Here is a 23,630-nt window from a genome sequence, read left to right on the forward strand (position 1 = left end):
CTCGCTAATAGCTAATCGGAGTTTGCATGCCCCGCTATTGTATAATCAGTAAAATTAGCGATTTTTAAGGAATCGCTAATAATTACCGAATCTGTTGATGCATACCCAAAAGCGATTCCTTAATAACGATTCCTTATTTCTCGCTATTAAGGAATCGCTTTTGGTTTGCTTGATGCATGTGCACCATAGTGAGAAAAAGATTTTTGTGTGAATGCTTTCTAACATATATATAACACAGGTATTTTTCTATAAATATCCAGTCTTGATTTAACTACTACACAGGTGTTCCCATGAATGCGGTAGTCTTCGTTTTACACAACACAGGTATTTCTATAACCATGACTGTCTTCGTTCTACCATAACATCGGAGTCCCAATGTATGTGGCTGTCTTTGAGCTAACACAATAAACCTCTAAATCATAGCAGTTCAAGGAATTGTTCTTCCTAATGTCTTTAGAGATTGGTAACTCAACTTGCACTGAGATCCGCTTTCTGTTCTGTCTAGAGAATGATTTAGGTCTTACCGTGTTTTTCCGTAGTTGCTGTGTAATAATTGTACTTTACCGTCTTTAAAATAACTTCCTTTCTTTCTCTTTGTTTTCGCAGGAACCGGAAGATGGAGCGGTCGAAGGACCGGAAGATGAGCAGCCGAAGGAAGGACGGGCTTCGAGTGCAGGAACCGGACAGGACGTCGGACCCAATGAAGACTCTGGGACTTCTCCGCAGGGGAATCCGGAACTGGAGCCAGACGCTGGAGAAGACGTGCTGCTGACTTGGGAATCGGGAAGGAGATGCCGGTTGAAATGCTCCGGGAACAGGTGAGAGATTCGCTGCAAGTAAGCGAAGCATCGGTATAGAGACGGGTGGGGTTTTTATAGTGGGAAAAGGAAGGACGTGTTACTCACGTTATGGGTTTTCACGTGTCCTTGCGTACGTGGCTCTGATTCATGAAATACACGTGAAGCACCCCTATTAACGAGGAAACGTGAGTTTGACAGGTGCTTCCCCTAAAACGGTTGACACGTGAGAAAGCCCCGTTTTACACAGCAAACAATCATTGATGAATCAAACAGTAATCAACACACACATGTGGAGCCTTGTTCTTGCACAGTAAACAATCATTGGCAAAATTAAGCAATAACCATCCAACAGTGGCAAGTGTGAAGACCTTGTTCTTGCACAGTAAATAATCAAACATTGGTCACATAGTGTGCACAGAATGGGTAAGTGCTACCAATTGTGGTTTTCCCATAACAACAATTGCCAGCTTTTCATGGAGCGGGTGTCCACCCTGCTTTTGGAGTTAAGAGCAGGAGACCACCCGCAGAGGGGTTTATTTCTCGGCGGGAGCCCACCCTGCACTTGCCACAGAGAATGGAGACGCCGCGGTTGAGGACCTGACCCGGAAGCCAGGTGGCACTGCCTGACTGTGGGCAGGGCCGGAGCCCAGAAGTCAGCCCGGGCCTGAGCAGGGCTCCCATGAGCTGGTGGGAGCCCCACGGACACGGAGAAGAGTGTGGCCGAGCGGAACACTGGAAACGGCTGCCAGCACTGAGCACTGAGTGTGGAGAGCCCAGCACACAGCCCAGACCGTCCGGAGCTTCGCAGGCTTCACAGAGAAGTCCATTGTCCCAGGAGAGGGACCGGGCGAAACCTGGAGAAGCCAAGAGCGGGACCAGCCGAGGCACATTGCCGGTGCCTGTCCCAGGTGAGATGCCATGGGAGAATTGGGGGGAAGTGTGGCTATATTTTCCGCGCAGTAGCAGCTGCTCTGGATGGTAGTGGGCAGCTCCCTTGAGTCACTTCCCACCCCTGAGCTATGGTTGCGAGGTACATTGTCGTTGCCTGAGGCTCCCGACGGTGGCAGTGCCTGTTTTGCTGATCTCAGCTGCACTGCAAGAGAGTGGGCAGCTGCAACGTTGGGGGCCATTTTATTTTAGAGTCCCAGTGGGGACCCAGGAGGTACAGTGGTGCCAGTTCTTCTTTGTGCCGATTGTGACTTTGCAGGACATAGGGCATCTTAGCTCCAGTGAAAGGCCAGTTGGCCTGGGGTCAGTTTTATGTTGGTAGGGTGCAGGCCCTAATGTGATACCTGATGATTATGCTTATGATTTTGATGCCTGATCTAATGTGAATTATGCATAATGTATTTATGCCTCTGATGGTTATGCAGGATATGTTTTATGCCTAGGGTGATATAATGCTGAGGCCATTATTATACCAGTAGTTATTTACTACTTGTTACTAGTGCTTTCTAAAAGGTTCTGGCAGTGGCTCGATTGACCCTGTCATGTGTACATAATCCCCTGTAAATATTCCCTAGTGCCAGTTGGCACAGTGTATATGTGTGATTATAATTCTAATGTGTTTTGGATAATACTACGGCTATTTTTATATAACCTTGTGTGGAGTTTTTTTTGTGGTGTGTCTAGTGTGTTGCTGCTGTGTGTGTGTGTTGCACAAACACTTTACACATTGCCTCTGGGATAAGCCTGACTGCTCATGCCAAGCTACAAATGGGTTGAGCAGGGGTTGCCTTCAGCGTGTAAATCCCTTGCCCTGACTAGAGTGGTGGTTTCTGCCTGGCTTTGGCGCATGCCGTAGCCAACCAGAAATCCCATTTCTAACAACAGCGATGAGAAAACTCATGCTAACTGAGGTTAGCGATAGTTTTTGCCATTTGTTGAGAACATTCCCCTCTATTCGATGTAATAAACATAAAAATAATAAAAGAAACTACAGCCACTGCTCCCATTACGGCTCTCGTTATGTTTTGGATTACTTACCAAAGGAGGAGAAAGTAAAGGCAATTGCAAGTTGATTGTTGGCAAAAAAGATTATATTGGCCATAAGGCTATACGTTTCAACATGGACATGAGTGCTCCGATATGATTATGTTCAATTGGATTGAGGAGTGTATGCCCTTGATGTGGTGGTACCCTGTCTATTGTCCATGAGGGAACGGATGTCTAATATTGTATGAGCACCAATACTCCATCAATGAAGAACATATTGTACATGTGGGGATGCGCAATAGTAATACCACAGTTGCCTAGATTTGTGTATAATGTGGCATTCATGTCTATACTACAAATCCCTCCGCCCAGTTAGTCTGGGCAGCTTTTTCAGGATGCTCAGTTTCGAAACACAACACATGAACCTACGTGTACATTTGAACATCAATTGGCTCCAGGCGCTCAACACCCATTGGGCTCAAAGGGCTTCAGCCCCTCCTTCCCTCGTCATGTGTGTCAGCCCAGGCTGAGACGGCTTCCCGGGCACCCACACAGTTTTTGAGCTGCTGTGGGCTGGCTGGTCTGGCGTCGGTCTTATTGAATCCGCACCCGAGGACTTCACAGGTCTTTAAAAGACCATTTACTTGTTAACGAGGCTTTGTTGTTTTTCACCCCTTCTTAGAGGCCCTGGATCTCCACTCTGCCTATTGCTGGAAGAATTAGCCCCCCCCCCTGTGGTAAAGAGCGTATGTTTCACAGCGGGTGTCATGTACAGCTTGGGTTTACGAACTTGCAGGTTTGATGCAGCTTTTAAACTTTTTGCCAATGATGCTGATGGCCAACCACAAATGTGGTTACAGGAGGTAGGATGCCGCTTTGGCGGCATACCTTTAGAGGTTATTTCGATACTGGCAGGCAACTGGGCAGGCAGCTGAACAGCCCGCTGGATTTGCAGAGGCTTCCTTCTGCGCACCCCGGCGGAGAACCGCCTACCCCTACCATATTTAGAGATCCGAGCCATCCTGGCAAGGACCTCTGTGCCCACATTGCTTCGCTGGTGGGACAGGTGCACTTTAGTCTAAACTGAAAGTCGTGCAGACAGTCCTGCTGTTTCAGCTGCCTCAGCATTATTATTTTCGTTTTACAGAAACTCCTGACAAAGTAGTTTCTGAAAAACAAAAAAATACAGTGGCTCCGATGTGCACGGAATTTCTTCCTTCTTGTGGGGGCCAATGCTTGTTTTCACTGCATGGGTCTACTATGTCACCGGTCGGCCATCAAACGGTTGGGCCGCCAGGTCAAAGGTGTTCGGACGTAGCGGGCAATAGCACCGCCAGGGCACCCCTCTGTCCCCCCTCCCCCAAAATGCATACCCTAATAACACACACACAGACTGTTGATTTGGGTACAAATTGCTGCAGGTTTATTACATATTACAATATGTAATGGGTGGGTTATCTTACGGGCGATCCAAGGGCAGGCAACCAACAGGGCTGCCTGCCCGCCTGATGAGCCAGGCAGCACGGGAGCGACCCCGCCTTTGCTGCCATCCAGGTGATTCTTTTCTAGGATCACGTGCCGTTGGTAACTTCTACTCACGCCCCCCCTCTCGGGGTGGAGCGTCGCATAGCAAACCCCCCGGTTGTTCAGGCCCACAACCGCCCGCGGGACTAGTGGGGCGCCGGCACGGCTTCCGGTACCCTCCCCTGAGGCTCCTCGGTTTTGGCTCAGGCACCCCCTATGGTGCCGCGCAGAGGTACCCTTTGTACCGGCCTGCTTCCAGATCGCCCTGTAACTCAGCCACAGCCCTGGAGGCAGCTCACCGTCGCCGCCAGGGCCCCCACTACACCTTGCTCTTACCTGCACCCTCTCATCTCTAACGCCTTGCTTAAGTCTAGGAGAAGGAGATCCATGCCCACCTGGGACAGGTGCACCCCATCCAAATCGAAATATCCCTTCACGTTCCCCCTGATCATCTCATGTCGTATAAAACCTAAGCCCCTTTGTTCCGTAAACTTCCGCATTGCCCCGTTGATACGTCTCCTAGAATGCTCCACTGCCTCTGCTGATTTGGCCCCCCGCCAGGACCTACGTGGGATAATCTCTGACCAGATGATTTCGCACTGGCCTAAGCGCTTGCAAATCTCCCTCAGGTCTCTTTTCATGGCTAGCAGCAACAGTCTCCTTCCTAGGGTGATGAGGTCATTCCCCCCAAGGTGAATCACCAAAGTGTGGGGGAGGGTGGAGCCCTGCGAAATCAGCCTCTGCTCCAGCTTGTTCCGGAGCTCAAACCATCTCATGCCGGGGAAATCCATCCACTCAACCTTTGTCTGTGGGAAGTGCCGCATCCAGTTTCGGTGCGACGCCCATTGGGCTGCCCTGGCGATAAATGAATGCCCGATCACCCACACCAAATGCCCTAGTAAAACAAGAGACATGGTCCACACTCAGAAACTTGAGTCCCAGTCCTGAGGCGGAAGCCGGGAGCTGGTGGTACGATAAGATTGCTTTAAATAAATTTGTGAGTGTTTTTATCTGCTGTATTCTGTTCTATTTTTAAAATTCACAAAGCCTACCTGCTCTCTTTAGGGCGGAAAGCCTCTGCCCACAAACCACTCAGCTGACTGATCGCTGCAGCGGTAATTGTTTGTTTAGCGGACGCCAACGCCGGCATGCTCGCTGACCACGCCCCCTCGAGGCCACACCCCCTTTTTTCACCTCTTATCATGTGCATGGGCAGGAAGCGCAGCGGACGAGCGCAGCGGACGAGCGCAGCGGGAGCGCCGTTTGCGCGCCGAAGGCGCGCCTAAGGCAAGCCCGTCTGCGCCCGTCCGCGCCTCGACAGCACCCAGGGCCAGGACCCCTATTCCATACTGCATGGGACTTCTCCCACTATCACATACAACTCAGATGAACTGGGAGCTTTTAATCGCAACCTTTTATGCAATGGTGCCCACTGGAATGTCTTAGACTCCTCCTCACGAATTTGCTCAAATTGCTGCTTCAAATTTAGCCTACCTAATTCCTCCTTTTCCCAGCTTAACACAGCGGATGACCCTCCTATTCAGGCTGCCCTTATCAATGCTCACTCCCTATCAAAGCACTCTGAGGAAGTACATGAATTCATCATTGATAAGAACCTCGACATCCTATTTATTACGGAGACGTGGTTGAATGAGAGTTGCGCCCAAGTTGTGGAGCTGGCTGTCCCCAGAGGGTTCAAGATCACCAGACAGGACCGCAATAAAGGCAGGGGAGGAGGCGTAGCCGTGATCTACAAAGAGAAATGGACTCTGAGGATGGAATGCACAGGGAGGATTGAGGATGGAGAAGCTATGGAATTTTCCCTAGCACTATCCCCCAAATTTACTCTGGGGGGACTATTGATCTATCGCCCGCCGGGTCCTCTAGGCAATTTTATTAAATCCCTGGAGGAGATCGCCATCCAATGTGCACTCGGATTCCCACACTTCCTAATGTTGGGAGATTTTAACCTACATATGGACACAAGCTCTGCCCCCGGAGTTAAAGAGCTGAAAGAAATTTGTAATTTGGCTCAGATGGTTCAACAGGTGCAATCTGCCACTCATGAAGGGGGTCATTGTTTAGATTTGGTATACTCCAACTTTAACATCTCTGCAGATCCACCCTACCCCATTACATGGTCAGATCACTTTCCTGTTTATTTCTCCTGGTCTATAAACAACATCCGTGTGTTACCCACACCCAAGCCCGGGGAACGTCCTAGGAGAATTAATATTCCGGACCTAGTAGAGGCCCTCACCCACTCCACCCCAATGAAAGCACAAAATTTGGATGAAGCTGTAGACAACTTCTCATCCTGGATAGACGCCTCCATTAGGTCCTTACCAAACAGCAAAGGAAAACACAACCATAGGATCACTCCCACTTCCCCCTGGTATACTGAACAATTAAAAATCTTAAAAATAGGATGTAAGGCGCTAGAGCGATTATGGAGAAAGAACTACTGTCCTACTGCCAAATCGGAACTCCGTGCAGCCCAAAAAAGCTACTACGCTGCGATTAAAATAGCTAAAGGGGAATTCTACGCGTCTAGAATTCTAAAAGCTAAAAACAACAGTCGAGAAATTTTCTCTATAGTTAAAAGCTTCACTGCCCCGGTAGCAGAGAAAACTTCAATTCCTCCCTCCACAGATTGGTGTGAGCAACTATCCACTTTTTTCATCGAGAAAATTCAAAAAATTCAAGACAGTCTGAATAACCCTGACCAGCTACCCGACCCGCAATCCGATCTAGCCTTAATTCACCAGCTACCACCTCCTTCACCTTCCCAAGTAACTAAGGCTAAAGCAGAGATGACCAAGTTTACTCAGGTCGAAAATATAGATGTTGTGACCATATTAAAATCTCTGAAGTCAGGGTCACCTATAGATCCCTGCCCTGCGAGGGTCCTTAATGGAATAGCCGATGTAATTGCCCCTATGGTCACTGCTCTGGTCAATGAATCCCTTACTTCAGGAATTTTACCCTCCAAGTGGAAACAAGCCAAACTTCTCCCTCTGATAAAAAAACCTTCCGCAGATCCATCGATCACCTCCAACTACAGGCCTATATCCCTTCTACCAGCCCTTGCTAAACTTTGCGAGAAAGCTGCATTTCGGCAACTTGAGAGATTTGTGGAATCTTCTGAGGCTCTTCATCCGGCCCAATCGGGCTTCCGTACCGCTTTCAGTACAGAAACTGCATTGGTGGAGGTGGCAGAGGCCATCAGGGAATGCCTTGACGGAGGCGGCAGAGCGGCCCTTATTCTTTTGGACCTCTCTGCCGCCTTCAACACGGTGCCCCACCTCCAACTTCTATCTAGGCTGGAGGACATTGGCATCTCGGGCACGGCACTGGAATGGATCAGGTCTTTCCTTTCCGACCGGACTCAACAGATTTGTCTACCTCCCTATTACTCCTCTAATCGTAAGGTAGAAACTGGAGTTCCCCAAGGGTCAACCTTAAGTCCCCTCTTATTTAACATTTATTTAACTCCTTTGATCCGGCTGGCAGAGAACTGGGGTGCTAAGATTATGGCTTACGCCGATGACACCCAGCTTCTCTTCACCTGTAAAAAGGAGAACTTGTGCACCTCTGGAGTACGCCAATGCCTATCCTCTGTATTTGCCTGGCTAGCTAGAGCCTGCCTCAAATGCAACGAGGAAAAAACAGAAATTCTGCTCTACGGCCAATTTCCCACTGACTTTAAGGAGTCTATTTGGCCCACTGAATCAACATGCCCAACAGGAGAGAGTGGGATGGCCAAGAACCTGGGTATCTGGTTTGGAGCAGATTTATGTTTTCGAGACCAGATCTCGCGACTGGCGGGGACGTGTTTTGGAACCCTGACCACTCTTCGCAAATTCTTTCCCCTTCTCCCTCAAATGGCTAAAGAAACGGAAGCCAGAGCTCTGGTGCTCTCCCGCCTGGACTACTCTAATGCCCTCTATATAGGGGCTCCAGACTACCTGATCAGAAAGCTACAGGTAGTCCAGAATGCAACGGTGAGACTCATTTTTAACATCTCAAGGAGACTCAGCGTTCGCAAACAGTTGAAGGATCTTCACTGGCTTCCTGTGGCCCAAAGAGTGCGCTTTAAAACTTTGGTCCTCATTTATAAGGCCCTTAATGGACCGTGCCCTGCCTATCTAGCCAAAAGATTCACTCTCTACCTCCCGACCCGTCCGTTGCGATCCACCTCCAGAAAGCAGGTGGTCGTCCCCAGATTTAAAAGAGTTCGTCTGGGTGGACAATCTTTGACGGTAAAGGGAGCCCAATTGTGGAACGCCCTGCCAGACGCTCTCAGACACTCTTCCAATTTGTTCAATTTTAAAAAACTGCTTAAAACGCACCTCTTTCAAATCCATGAATAGTCGACTCCTTTTACCACCTAGATTCAGTTTCGCTTCCGCGCCAGGACAGTCTTGACTATTGGAGCGCGTTATAAATCCGCATATAACATAACATATAACATAACTCATGGTTATTTAATCAACAGTAGATTATCCACATAGTAACAAAATCACTACAAATCACGGCAAAACCACAAAAGGAGGGTAAGGGGCCACTATGTCAGGGGCGAACATAACGTTTGTAACAGTCCGACTCCCACCGCCCCACTTTTTTCACCTTGGCGGGCGCTAATCCAGCTAGGTGGGCCGCGGTGGCCGCTCGAATCCTAAAAGAGTGGCTGGAGTACCTCTTCTCTGGCTGGTCCAGCCCCGCCCTGGATAAGCTGGCCCTAATCATACGCTCTAACTGGTATCTGGTTACCGGAGCCTGGTCCCTGTGTACCAGTAAGTACCCCGGGGCGGGGGGCGTCACCCCGGCGGCACCCCAGAAACACCTTCACCCAGTGGACTGGGCAAAACCTAGGGTTGCCAAGGGGCCAGAGAACCACGTCAATCCCCCGCCTCGCCTGGTCGGTCTTTGACCTCCGGAGGCAGATGCTCAAGGAGTCAGTGACGGACACATCTGAGATGGCTAGAGCATCCCCGAGCTGTCATGCTTAGAGCTGGCCACCAGCTCGCTAATGCGGAATGCGCCAAAAAATGCTAGGCAGAAAGCAGCAGAGAACAGCGTGGCCTCATATGGAGAATAGGTGACCGCCTCAAGTACGCCCAGTATGCCCCTCAGAATGTCAAAGTCAATGGGGGCCCGGTTGTCAGGCACCCTGGGTTCGTTCCTTGCCCAACCCTTCATGGCGGCCCGGATGGCAAAGGAATTGGTGGGATCTGCCCCCCCGGATAACCTGGTATCGTGGCTCACCAAAGAGGTCGCCAGGAGGGTGGGGGAAGGCTAAATAGCCTCCCCTTCCCCACAGGTGCCAGGAAGTGACGCGCTTGGGCGTCACATCCGGCCAGCATGAGGAGAGGGGGACACCGGTCAGCGTCCCAGCCCCCTCCCCTTGGGAGGGGGTGGGGAGGGGTGACCGGTGCCCCGATGGTACTAGGGCGCCGATCGCTGTAGTGGCCCCCTGCGGGGTCCGCGGTTGGCGGCATTGATGCTTCACCAAACGGCAGAAACCTCTTAGACGCAAAGAACACAGACTGCTAAAATATGCATTTTGATTTTTTGTGATTGATGCATATAGTGCACTGATGCAACCTCGAGGACACATGCTTGCTGTGCAAACACTGGCGTAACGAAACTCGAGGGGGCCTCCCTCCAGGCTCATTCAGGAGCTCTGCAGTCTGCAGACCGAGTGCTGTGCGGAAGGGGCCCCCTGGAGCTTGGGCCTCCACCCGCACCGCATGGGCTGCGGCGACCTGTGTTACGCCCCACTGCACACACTATAGAGAAACATATGCATATATTATTCGTGACACTCCACCTGACATCATGATCATGTAGTAGCATAAATCAGTCTGTGACTCTGAGAAGATCACTTACTCGTATGTTAGACGTGCCCACCCCTGCCTGCGCTCCCCTGCCTCTCGGAAGCACTGGCCATACTGCAGAGCTCCCATCGGCCACCTCAGTGTATTGAAATGCGTCCGGGCTCGGGGAAGGGCTGTTTGTGTGATCTATTTTGGTGCCTCTGTTGCTTTCAGTGCATGCTTATTCGTGTGCCAAGGAGAAACCATCCATCTCCTCGCACCATGGCAGGATTCCCAGCCTCTCCGCGGAATATAAACATCTCTTGCAAGGGTTTTCCCTGCACTTGCTTCCAAAAGCAGCCCTCCAGAGCATATCCTACTCGCTGTCCAGGCAGACATGTCCGCCTGCTGGGACGCATGCCCAGATCACATGCTTTCCATCAGCAGTGTTATGCTATGTTATATTATATGTTATGTTATGTTTTGTTCTGCTATGCTATGTTATGCTATGTTATGTTATGCTATGCTATGTTATGTTATGTTAAAATGCTTATATAGTGCGACAGCGACCAACTCAGGGGTCCCACCACTTTATTTTAAAAAAAACAGATGAGGATTCTCAGACCCAAGTAGTTCAGAACAGATAACAGCATTTACAACGCAGTCTTAACCACGCATTACCTGAACAACCCAGTCTTAACCACGGGCAAGTCTAAAGCACGCATGTTTTAACCATGCATGCCTTAACTACGATATATGTTTTATATTTATTTTAGAAATGCTGTTATGCTGTTTATTTAAACTTAAATTAATTTCTTATAAAAAAGAAACTCAGTCTATTTGGTATGGAAAGCAGGGGGCATAGTGGCTGTGGGTGGGGAAGTGTATTAATACTCTGGTATTAAATTAAATACATGAGTATTAATAATAAAGACAGGAGTATATCTTTGCAATCAAACAAAAATAATTATTGAAAAACAAGTAACATTCACCCTTAGGGACGGGATGCAGAGGATATAGGGGCTATGGGTGGGGAAGTGTATTAATACTCAGATATCAATTTTAATACCTGTTGATTAATTAATGAACAATGTTAACTGCTAAACAAAATACAGTAAGGGTTAAAAGAAAAATGGAAAGTAATTTCAACATTAATAAATACGTTCTTTACATTAGAAAATATTTTATCATACATAATACAATGTAAAAAATATTAATTTGAAAAGGAGAATTTTTATTTTAAAAAATAAATTGTAAATATCTATTCCTACTCCTGGTTGTACTTACCTCAGGGCATGTGCTGGACAGTGAGTGGCTGTGGTTTTTGAAAAAAACAAATACCATACTAATGTAAAAAAAAATGTTTTACCCATAAAGACTTTATTTTGCAAGAAGCAGTAGAATTTCTTTCCAGGAATCCTGTCAAATATCTCAACAAATCTCCCAAATTACAAAGTAAGTGCTACAAATAATCAATGTGAATGGAAACAATAAAAGCAGCCACACAATGCTATACATTTTCTTCAAATAGCATTTAATTTCTTTCTTGCCACACAGAAATTTCTCAACATGAAAAGTGCCGTTTTTTTTATCTTCAATATAATTATCAAGGTCAAGAACCAATCGACCATTCAGCCATCAAGTAAAAACAGTGCACAACCATTGCTCTTGCCATTGTTCGTGCTTGAGCTGTCTGATATAACTAAAATGGACTTTGCTACCATTACCATCATCTTCCAGTAATTAAATACAGTGGCAGCTGGTGCCATTTGAAAGTGGTGGGCGTAAAATTGTAGTTGGAGTGTACTGCAGCAAGCGAGTGTAGCAAGCGAGCCCTAACAACCTAAGGGGAGTTTGGGGGGGTTCTCCTTCTGAGAAATTTTTAAAAAAGGAGTGGGCAAATGGTGCATTTTCAAGCTAATTTTAGAAAGCAAAGTTGAACTGTGCGCCCTTCCTGCCAGTATGAATGTCTATGCATTCTGGACAAACATTGAAGTGAGTACAAATCGAGTTCTCCTACTCCCATTTTTATTGTTAATTTACTGCTCTTTCAGACCATTTTAACCACTCCTTATTACATTACATTCTTCCAATTAAAATGTGCCTCAATCTGCTTTGTTCCACCGGTGAAAATGAGTCTATTTTCACATGTACTAATGCTGAGCTATCACCCAGCCACTGCTGCCTTCATTCTTCAGCCCCTGCCGCCTAAACTCACAACCCCACTTCCTTCCCATCACACTAAGCCCACCGCATTCTTTATTTATTATATTTTGGCATATAATATGCCAATATTTTGGCATTGTGCCAGGGACCATGCCCATGTTTTAAGCACTTCTTTTAATCCCTTCTGCTTTCCTACGTTCAGCCTCCTGCAGGATCGCTGGCCCAGAACCCCAAATGCTGTGGCAGACCGGGGTGGGGGAGTCGTTGACAATGCACACAGGGGCATCATCACCGCAAGCAGCAACCCACCCTAGCAGCCCAAACCTCAGCGCCACACTGGACACCGCCTGAATTGTTGAACCCCGCCACAGGCAACGGCACTACCACCCCAAGAATATCGGCACCAAACCACATCAACTACAGCTGCAGACACTGCCACGCAGCCCAAACACTGACATCACAGAAGGACGCACCGCCACTGTTGTCAGCATTACCTCAACCATGGGGACACTCCCAGGCTTTCACCTGTCACTTGAATAGAGTTGTCAGCATTACCTCAAACATGGGGACACTCCCAGGCCTTCGCCTGTCACTTCACGACATGTACAATGCAAATCAAAAAAGGGCGTACCCCTTCCTCAAGGACGTGGCATGAACATGCGTAACAGTGAAACCAGTTTAAGTGCAGTTTATTACGATAAATAATTAACAATAAAGCCACCCTCATTTTTGCACACTTTTTAAATAAACAATTATGTCTATGTGTGTAAATCATTGTATATTGATATAAAGAACAAACAAAGTTTCCTAGGAAAAAACACACAAACCGTTTTATGAAAAACAATCAAGCATAAATTCCTACAACAAATGTTGCCCGTTTTTCCAAAACATTCCAAGAATCTAAAAACACATATAAAACATGTTTATATATGTAAAAAAAAGTTTGCTTGCTGACAGGCATACAAACCGATACAGACTGCCATAATAAAAGGTGCATACATTTAACTCCAAGACATGCTAGCCACCTAAGAAACACTATTGGTGTAGCTGAGCAGAAAAAGCTGAACACCCAATTAATCCAGTATTTTTTAATTAAATTAATCTGAACTATAGCAAGACACAGTGGAAATATACTGGATCCCTATCGAATCTGGCACCAAATGAGACCGCGAGAACAGACATTCCTGTTCCAAAGTCTAGGGTCAGGTGAAGCCCGTGGAAATCACTTGTACAACTTCCACAAAAGGCGGAGTGCCAACACCATAGAATCCCTAGAACCAACAGCAACCACTGAAGTAACCACTAACCCTAGGTTGCAGAGCAGCGTGCTGGCTGGTGTGAAGCGCTGCAATGCTGCGTCAGGGATAGTAAGCACTTTATAACTACAATAAAATGAATGTAAGCACCGGACGGGTTCTAAATTCACTGTAAGCTGACATTACGTCTTGCAACAAACAGAGGGTGCGCTATCTAGTAGGAGACGACTAAAAATAGACATATACGGTTTGCATCAATTTTTTGACATTTCACAAGGACCAAATAAAACTGTATGTTCTAAAAATTCCACAAAAGATTGCAATATTGGGGAGGGGGCAGAGGGGGAAAAGAGAGATTTTGCAAATTCATCATTGCAAACACATATAAGGTATGCAATTTTAGATACATTGGGGTAGGTTTGCTCATAAGGCTAGCAAACATGTATACGTCCACGAAACACCATACAATCAGTAAATGTCTCTGTAACACAGAAAGGGTGAAAAGTCCTTATTTACAAGACAAATGACGCATGGGTCTTCACATCCAGAGCGTACTGCAGTTAAAAAATTAAGACATTACCGAATGTCTTTGTTACAGCAAACACCACAGTAATGGACTATTCATGTGGAGTCAGAGACGCATTTTCTCAGGTTCGATCTTAAACTTACACATAAGATGAGTTGGCCCAAGCCAGACACGAAGACGGCCCCTCTTCCTTCACAGGTACATATTAACCAGGGTTGCAAAAAAATCAGATCAAGGGGCATGCGCAGGCAATGGTTGTGGGGGGGGAGGGGAGGGTCACAGGGTTGTGGGGGGAATTAAAATAAAAAAAAGAAAACTTACCTGACCGGGTCCGTGCTGCCTCTGCTCCTGGGCCAGGGTCCTGCATTGGTGGCTGGCGCGTTCAACTTCTTCTCAACAGGAACAGCCGCGTCACTGGCAGCAACCCCTTTCAGCTAATACTGACGCTGCTCCAGCAGCGCCAGGATTGGCTTAGCAGGGATACTTGCCGCCCACCCGCCCATTAGGAGACCGAGGGTTGCAGCGTTGATCAACCCTCGCTCTCCTAATGCGCAGCCGCCAGCCAGAACAGACACAAGTGCGCATGACTGGGCTGGTTGGAAAAATTGTCCGACCTAAACCCGACATGTGCACTTGTGCTGCTGCCTGCTGTGCACTCCGTGCCACCCCCGCGCTGACAATGCATGTCAGTCAGCATAACGCCAGACCGCCCACTCCCTTCAGACTCTGAAGGGGTGGACGGTCCTGTGTCATGCTGACTGACATGCATTGTCAGTTCAGAGTGACAGAGCTGCCGAGGGAGTTGCGGCCATGGCCGCGTCTTGTGGGGCATCGCTCCAGCACCCTAATGGACGCACCGCCACTGATTAAATAGCCGAACCGTGGATCTAGAATTTAGCACTTTACATTTAGTAGGTAAATCCAACACCATGGCCTTGACCAGAGATTTAAAATGAGAAAAGAGCCAGGCCTGTCTGTGGGTCGGCGCCCGGAGTACCCTGCCCTGGCCACTGTCTTGCAAAGACCACAAGAAGTTACGCCTGAGCACTGCCGTGGGTTGCGCCTCTGACAAACTTTCAGCTCAGTTAGGGGCAGATTTAAAACCCCCCTGCGCCACCAGTACATCACTTTTTGTGAAGTACTGGAGTTGCATGACACTTCTCCATATTTACAAGGAGAGGAAAAGCCACCCTGCGTTACTTTTTCTCTCCTTGTAAATATGGCCCCTTCACATACAGCACCTTGCCTGGAACGGGTGTTCCATGGGTGTTGCTGTGGCTGTTCCCACACAACACCTATGGAATGAGACACATTTCCAGATTTACGAGGAATTGTAAATCTGGAAATGCGTGTCAATGCTACGCCTCCCCAGGGGAGGCGTAGAGAGGCGCAATGAGGAGAAATGTTTTAATTTCTCCTCGTTTTTTGCTTTTTCAGTGCGTGCTGCATTCCACAGCACGCATTGAAAGAAGAAAATTCCTGTAGTGATTGTTTTTGTGCAGGAAGGTACCCCTTCCTGCACAAAAACAATCTCCCCACGATGCAGGCATCCTTGCACCATGGTGCAAGAGTCGCTGCGCCGGCGCATGGCTGCAGTTTGTGCGCCAGCGCAGGGGAGAGCACAGGAATGCGACATATTGAAAATATTTTTTATTCCTGTGCTTCGGCCAAAGGGCTTGCGTTGCTGCGCTGCGGCACTTCCTGGTAAATCTGCCCCTACATCCATAAGAAAGGCGAAAGCTCATTTTATAATTTCTGTATATCCTTCCACATCTGAATGTTACAATCCACCAAGGCTGAGAATTGGTTTGCATCCAGTGTCTGAAAGTAGCCTCATTGTTCATAGGAGCTGTATCCGAGCAGGCCTGACAATTATTAGTATCGAAGAATGGACATGCACTGCACATGGAACTCCCATGTGAGTAAGAAAATAATATAGATATCCCATAAAGTGCATTATTTAAGGGCACAGGTGCCCATCTTACAAGACACAATTGATGGAACATTGCGATAGTAAACAAAGCAGCGGAAGCAACGTCACAGATCTTGCAGCACACTAGGACCAGCTACTGTGGTCCAGTTTCTTGGTTTTCAACCAAATCTTCTGCTCCACAATAGCTGCCGTGACGCCACATGAGGCGGATGCAGCTCGGAGGCTGGACATTGTACTTGAGAACTGCTCCTTTTCAGGGGCTTTGTCATGGCTACATTGCAGCCTTTCCAAGAAGGGCCTCTGCAACCCCAGGCAGATGCAGAATGATGCTAGAGGTAGAGGGTAGTTTCACAGATCAAAGAAAATAGCCATGACAAAGTCCCTGAAAAGAAGCAGTTCTCAAGATAGATAAAGATTCTGAGAATATATGTTTGAGAGAATTGCAAGCAGAGGCAGTTCTTACTTCCTCAGCAATATGAAGAAATAACGCAAAGGCTTCAGCTGGTGTGATAGTTGCACCTCTCTACACGGTCGCCCACAGTACGAACAAGAACACCTCCTGCTTGACCAGGCCGTATTCTGTACCAAGGGTGCGCAGAGTTTCTTACTCTGAAGCACAGGGCCATCTGTGACCAATTTGGAAGACCAAAGGCGACTTTCAATAATGGGAATGAGTCACACAGAATCGTAGCAGAGATATTCCACTGCTGCTCCCACACCACACTTGATGCTACGACCATGCCCTTGAATTACATGGGACCATATTTCTTTAATAAATCTTGTTTCATGTACCCACTGTGTGACTTCTTTTTAAATCATGCTATATGAAGAAACAAGAGTTTCTTCTGTAGAGAAGGAGCCCTACAGGTGATAGGTAATAGGATTCACACAATGCATTCACTACAAGATAAGTTCAGCATCTGAAATGATGGACATGGGCACAGAACTGAGCATACTCGGTCACAGCTGCAATGAGTTGAAGAGCTCTCATTTTAATCTGGTCTGTGCAATGGTCAGTCCATAGTGAGTGAGCGGTCTTTATAAGCAGAATCCTGCATAAGAAAATCCTGTGAAAAGAAACTGCGGAGAAATGCAGCAAAATATTTGCTGGGCCCTAATATCTCAAAGTCACATTTTTCAGCACTCACCGCCTATGCAATCATCACAGGATCCGTAGGTGTGGGAAAACTATTAAAAGGTAATTTGCTTAACCAATAGGGAAAGGTGCACGCTTACAACAGATTGCTCAAAAGGGTAACACTTCTAGGATAAGAGTAAAGAATAAAGATAACCCCTCTGATGCTCGTTTGCCGCTACTTATTATGCCCTTTCTCTTTCATAGTTCATCTATTCCACCATTCCCTTCCCGCTTCTCCTTTTTGTCTAAGTTTTTATGAATGTATTATTTGCAGAGGCTGAATCACAAAAACAATTATAAATCACACTCGGGAAGATGCTATGGCTCAGTGGAGACTATCAGAGGAAAGATCTGCGTCTAGGGAATAAGAGGCCCCTTGTGCCACAAGAGCGTCACTTTTTGTGACGCTCTGGAGGCCACGTAAAGCCACTTTGCATGGCTTTGAATGGCCTCATAGCTATGGAGTGAGGCAAGGCAGCACAAACTGCTGCATTGCATTACTCGGTGCTCGGAAGGCATTCCATGGGCGTTGCAGTGGGTGTTCCCAATCAACAACAATTGATTTTGACTCTTACCAAGATTCACAAGACCTTGTAAACCTGGAGTCGACCCAAAACCTTACGCCTCCTGAGGTGAGGCATAAAGAGGAAAAATAACTTTATTTCTCCTCGTTTTTTCCTCTTTCCATGTGAGGTGCATTCTGCAGCACACATAGAACGGGGAAAATGCCTCCCAGAATTGTTTTTGTGCCTGAAGGTGCCCCTTCCTGCACAAATACAATCCAGCCTGTGACGCTGGCACCCCTGCACCATAATGCAAGGGTGCCTGTATTGGTGCAAGGCTGCTGAAACGGCACCAGTGCAGGGGAAAAAGAAGGACAGGAATGCACTGCATTGGATGAGTACGTGCATTCCTGCCCTTTCACTTTGACGTAGAGCAGCACAGCAAGGTGACTAGCTGTGCTGCCCTACTCCAAAACCCCATAGATGAGGGCCTAAGTGCCAACAAACCTCTTAGGCATGGCTCACCACTGACACATCTATGGCAGAGGCTTCTGATTGATGCACAACTGATGAGTACTTGTGAGAGTTTCTCTCTGTAGGAGGGTGAGAGGATAATTTGGACGATAATCCCACCTCACAGGTAGAGAATCCTGCCACAGTTGCTGGAATAAACTGGTGGGTCTTGATCGAATGAAGAGTTCTTCCCAAGAGAGAAGAGCGAAGCTGTAGGGTTTGGGTCTTGGTCTATCAAACTTCCCATTTGCTCCCAGAAAGCATTCATCGTTGACCAAGGTGGAACCAGTGGCAGATGATGGGCCTCTGTGGAACTCTGAGTCTCAGAGTAGTAAGAAGAGCATAAAACTTACACTACTGGCCATTGAGAGCCATTTTAATCTTTTTGAGTACTGTGGCTGACAAATTTGAAACTTTAGATTATTTTCAGACCAAAAATATTTCATGTTGTTGTGTCAACACTTAGAGGAGGGCCTTGTGGAGTAGGAAAAAAGGCACCTTGCACCCAGTGGGCTACCTTGGAAACCCAGACAGTTTAGAGAGGTGATCACTACACAATATGAAAACGACCGCCATACAAACTCCTCACATGTAAATATATCGGAAATCTGACGTGGGTCTGGCCCTCCTGGCCTAAATTGGGCATGACTGCTTACAAACATGCTGCTTGTGGTCTAAGCAAGATATTGCGCGTCAGAAAGTATGTCAGCAGGCAGAGAAAAAGTCATGGACACCTTCAAAACGCCCCAGTGAACCAAAGAAAATAGAAGCAACGGTGAAGGCCAGTCTACTCTCTGTAAACTATTTCCGATCCGTGAAGCGGAGACAAGGGCTGGTGCCAAGGAAAAAAGATGGGTAGTTTTGGAGTTGACCCCTTTGCATGGGGAGACAGCAAATGCACCGAGGCTTTGATATATGAAAGGCAGTTCAGAGCAAGAGTCTTTGGTCTGTTTGGTGTTCCTGAAGCCCTACAATCTGTCAACCATGAAATAAGGAATTAGGGGAGCGGGCAAGTAAATGTTCAGCGTGGTCACTTGATGTCACGCTGGTGGAGGCAATGGTGCCTGGGTAGTCTTACATCTCATGAAGGTACAGTCTATGAGTGTCACCAAAACACACAGGGGCATATGTACAAGGAATTTTTGACATTACGGTGGCTTTTTTTTATTGCCTTATTTATAACTTGCTACTAACCTCAGTAAGCTGCAGTTTTCTGGCAAAAACATTATTTTTTACGATCGCCACTTCTGTTAGCGGGAGTTAACGAAAATGAGATGCAAGGTAGGCGTTCCCGTGTAAAAACTGCAGCTAACCCCACTTCGCGATATTTACAAGTGATTACTTGCATGGTGCAAAACTAAAAAAACTCCCTCTAACTGCAGTTAGAGGCAGTTTTTTTTAAGAGCAGAAAATAGCTGGTCTTAAAAATGGTGCACAAACTTGGGGCCTCATTTCAGAAGGTTTTGGTGTTGTACGGCACTGCAAGAAATGTTGCTGCGCTACCCTGCAACAGCAGAAATACAGGGCAGGAATGCGCGCCATCAATAAGTTAGGGCACATTCCTGGGCTTCATTCATGAAAAGTGTTGCATCACTTCGACAAAACAGCGTTTCAACACTTTTCACTACGCACTTCTTGCATGCCCTGTATTTACTGTACAGCGCTCCGTGTCTTAATTGATGACAATACGTCTGGAATCCTGACGTATCTGTCAGTGCAAAAGTCACACATTGCTGCAGTTGTGGCACAAGCATGACACAACTCCAGCAATGCATGGGGCCAGCCTATCCCTGTGGCACTGCGCCACCCTTACGCCTGCCATGAGGCAGGTGTAAGGTACTGACACAGTGGCATCCTACAATTGTTGCAGTGAAATCTGATGGATTTCACTGTGCCACTCCTATGAGGCTTTGTTGCGTGGGAACGCCCACCCTGCATACATCATACCTGATGCTGGTATAATGTGGCACAGGGCTTCACAGGGTCACGAATGTGCCTAGATGCGTCACTTTGCAAGTACGGTGCAACATGGTGCAAGAATCATGCTGGCATTACGTCAAGGAAATGACGCACCGGCAGGGTGAAACTGTCAGAAGGGGCTCATGAATAAGCCCTCCTGTCTTTTTCCCCTAAGTTGGTGCACAATGGCTCCCATGTGCTAACACAGCCACATTTGTGCCATGTTGCATGGCTGACTGTGTTGCAGAGTTCATTGATGTTTTGGCTACATCTCTTCTTGAGACGTCTGCAGGTGGGGCTGGACTAGTGGAGGGCGGGAGTGAACCAGTTACCCTACTTCGAGTGTTGTTTGCATGGTCTTTTCTTGAGGGGTGCCAGGGTGTTGGCGCAGATGGAGATCCATCGGTGGAGGTTCCTCACTGAGTGAGTTGACGGGAAGTTGTTCAGTGGCCTTGACCCAGCCGTGACGGGGGGTTCTTAGGAACTTATGGATACAGGGTTTATGTAGATAAGTACAGCGATGGCTGATGCACCACACAGAGAGTGGGACATGATGAAATCTGAGGGATCACAAACTTGATTTACGTATCACAGCTCTGTAGTGAAAAAGCCCAGAGACCTCAATCAAGGGCCTACCAGTTAGAAGTCCAGCGACCGCCGTGATCCTAGGGCCATATGTATGAAGTTGTTTTGCGATCGCAAACACTGCGAATCACAAAAAAATGGTGTTTGCGAACACAAAACAGAGAATCCCTATGTATGAGAGCCATCGTTATTGCAAAATTGCTAATCTCAAAATTAGCAATTAGCTATTTTGCGAGGCAATGATTCTGCGAATATATTTGCGGACTCGCAATCTGCGACACGCCAATTGCGAAAATCACAATTAAGGAGTTCTCAAATTGCGAAATCGCAAAATGAAATGCATGAGAAAATCGCAAATTGCGAATTCTCAAAATTTGCAATTTTGGTCATCGCAATTACCACCAAGTCTGAGCAGATGGTAACCAGATGCAACCTATTTAAAGAAGCCCACAGTGCGACAGGCCTTTTCCACAATCGCTGGGCTGTATGTGATAGCCAGGAGGCTGCGAATCAGAGCTGCTGCACAGAGAAGGAGATGCCATGAAAGGATCTTCAGAGTGCGCATTACCCTGTTCCAGCGGACTGTGGAGGAGATCCATGTGAACTACAGGCTGGATGAAGAAAGCATCCTGGACCTAATAGCGGAGCTCAAACCCATACTTGAACACCCCACACACAGGACACACACCATTCCCACCCATGTACAGGTCTTGTGCTCACTGCACTTACTGGCATCAGGGAATTTTCAGGGGGTGATAGCCACAGCAGGAGGGGTCTCTCCGAGTGCACTGTCGCACTTCTTCCACGCGTTCCTTGATGCAATGGTACAGAGGCTGCATCACCACATCCAATTCCCCAGCACACAATAGGCACTAGACCAGACCAAGCAGGAGTTCTACCAGATAGCACAATTCCCCCACGTAATTGGCTGCATAGATGGGACCCATGTCACTATTTCCTCCCCTCACAGAATGAGTATGTGTTTAGGAATCGCAAGTCCTACCATTCCCTGAACATACAGGTAGTATGCAATGCCAAACATATCATCACTGACATAGTTGCGAAATACCCAGGCAGCACCTACGACTCATTCATCTTTCGCCACAGTGGTATTCACGACGACTCACGAATGGGGTGTTTGGTGAGGGCTACCTACTAGTTAAATGCATTGGTCACAAGGACACACCAGTAAAGCACAGCAGTGGCAGGGCAGTATGTAACCTGATTCTTCTCAACCTGCAGGTGACATCGCGTATGCTGTCCATGACTTCATCCTGACTCCGTACCTGAATCCAGCCACTGCTGGGGAGTGGAGGTACAACAGTGCCCACACAGCCACCCACTGTTCCATTGAGAGGACATTTGGAATACTCAAGAGCCGTTTCTGCTGCCTACATAAGAGTGGAGGAGCACTACAGTACAGCCCCGAGACCTGTTGCAAAATCGTGGTTGCATGTGCCATGCTACACAACATCGCCACCAGTAAAAGGCACCCCAGTGGAGCTCACAGATTCAGACTCATCATATGAGGAGGGGCCAGCTCCAAGATTAAGGACAGCCGGTGTTATTGATGTGGCTGCCGGGCGCCGGAGGCAAGATGAGATCACACAGAACTATTTCTAGGTGAGTAATGATGACACAATGCTACAGATTGGTGCAAAACTGTGTTTTCATTTCCTTAAGTGCAGGAAAGTTACCATCACACAGCCTGACGTGCACACTATGTTAGTCTAAATGTCTCGCACATGTTGAACACACAGTGCAATACTTCTTCACAAACATGAGTCAGTGTGCAATGGGTTAACTCACCCACTGCCATGTGCCACTCAGGGCTCTTCACCGTCTGCGTGCACGGCTCATTGCCCCTCGCTCAGGGTGCCCATTGCCCTCTCCTGAGGCATCGGTAGCTCTACCCTGATGTGCACTACGACGCCTGTCCTGTGGGATGGGTGGAGTGATGCTGCTCCTGCTCAATTGCCCATCCTCCTCCAGTGAACTGAGGGGTCCTGTGCCACAAGTGAATGCTGCCCGCAGCTGGTCCATCGCACATGTGACTTACACTAGTCCCCTGGCTACATCCTTGCAGCAGTGTGCTAACTCGTGCTGCATGCGACGTGCCAGCATTGATGTGAAAGAGGACAGCCGGTTTACAGCCCTAGTATAAATGTCCAGGCGAGTGTGGAGGCTCTGTCTCGCCCTGCGCCTGGCTGCACGGTCTTCCCGCATCTCAGTGCACAGTGCCTCCAGAGCACCCATCAGGCCCATGAAGCCCGCCCTCATTTGGCACTGCATTGATTTCATTGTCTTTGCCTGCAGGCGCTGTACCTCCAGCATGTTGCCCTCAAGCTCTCCAAAGACGTGTCCTCGTCTGCATCAGCTGAGCTTGTGGACGGCCATGCCCTGCGTCTGGATAACGTTCCTGGAGTGGGACGTGCAGGGGACTGTGCTATGTGGAGTGAGGCACACTGGCCCTGGACTTGCTGCTCCTCCACACCTGTGTCCAGTGGATCTACCTCCAGTGGTGGCAGTGGTGGTACTGCGAGGTGCCATCTGCATTTAACTGGGATCACTGGGCTGCCTTTCTCCTCCTCCTCTTGCCCTGACTTTTCCACGCTGTGGAATGCATCCTCCCCTCCTGCCATATGTTTCTGTGTTTCTGGTGGTGCTGTGAATGTAAATGCACACATTAATTTGGTGTCCTGTCTCGCATTGGTCATGCAATAAATTTAACAGTTTGGAGTTACATGGGTCCTATCTGTCTGTATTTTGCCTTTCCTGATACACACATACTGATTGTACCTTGCTGGGTGTCACTGCTCCACTGTTTGGTGCATGTGACTACATCTCCCATAATGCATTGCAGTGTGTGCTTGTGTGCATGCACTGGAGTTACATTCCTGTTTGGTTCCTGGGTCTTTCCTGGGTGTGTGGGTGATGTGGTGATATATCAGGGGTGTGATGGCATGTTTCTTA

The 23,630-nt window shown here is 47.8% G+C and overlaps 1 long non-coding RNA gene across 1 annotated transcript; it reads left to right on the forward strand.

Moving 5' to 3' along the window:
• Window positions 1-640: 640 nt before the first annotated feature.
• On the forward strand, window positions 641-23,400 carry LOC146857821 (uncharacterized). Its single transcript, XR_014979615.1, has 3 exons — window positions 641-818; window positions 21,900-22,280; window positions 22,974-23,400. It is a non-coding gene; the product is annotated as an uncharacterized LOC146857821 (long non-coding RNA).
• The last annotated feature ends 230 nt before the right edge of the window (window positions 23,401-23,630 follow it).

Source organism: Triturus cristatus, chromosome 3_2, assembly GCF_964204655.1.
Source record: "Triturus cristatus chromosome 3_2, aTriCri1.1, whole genome shotgun sequence".
Taxonomy (NCBI): Eukaryota; Metazoa; Chordata; class Amphibia; order Caudata; family Salamandridae; genus Triturus; species Triturus cristatus.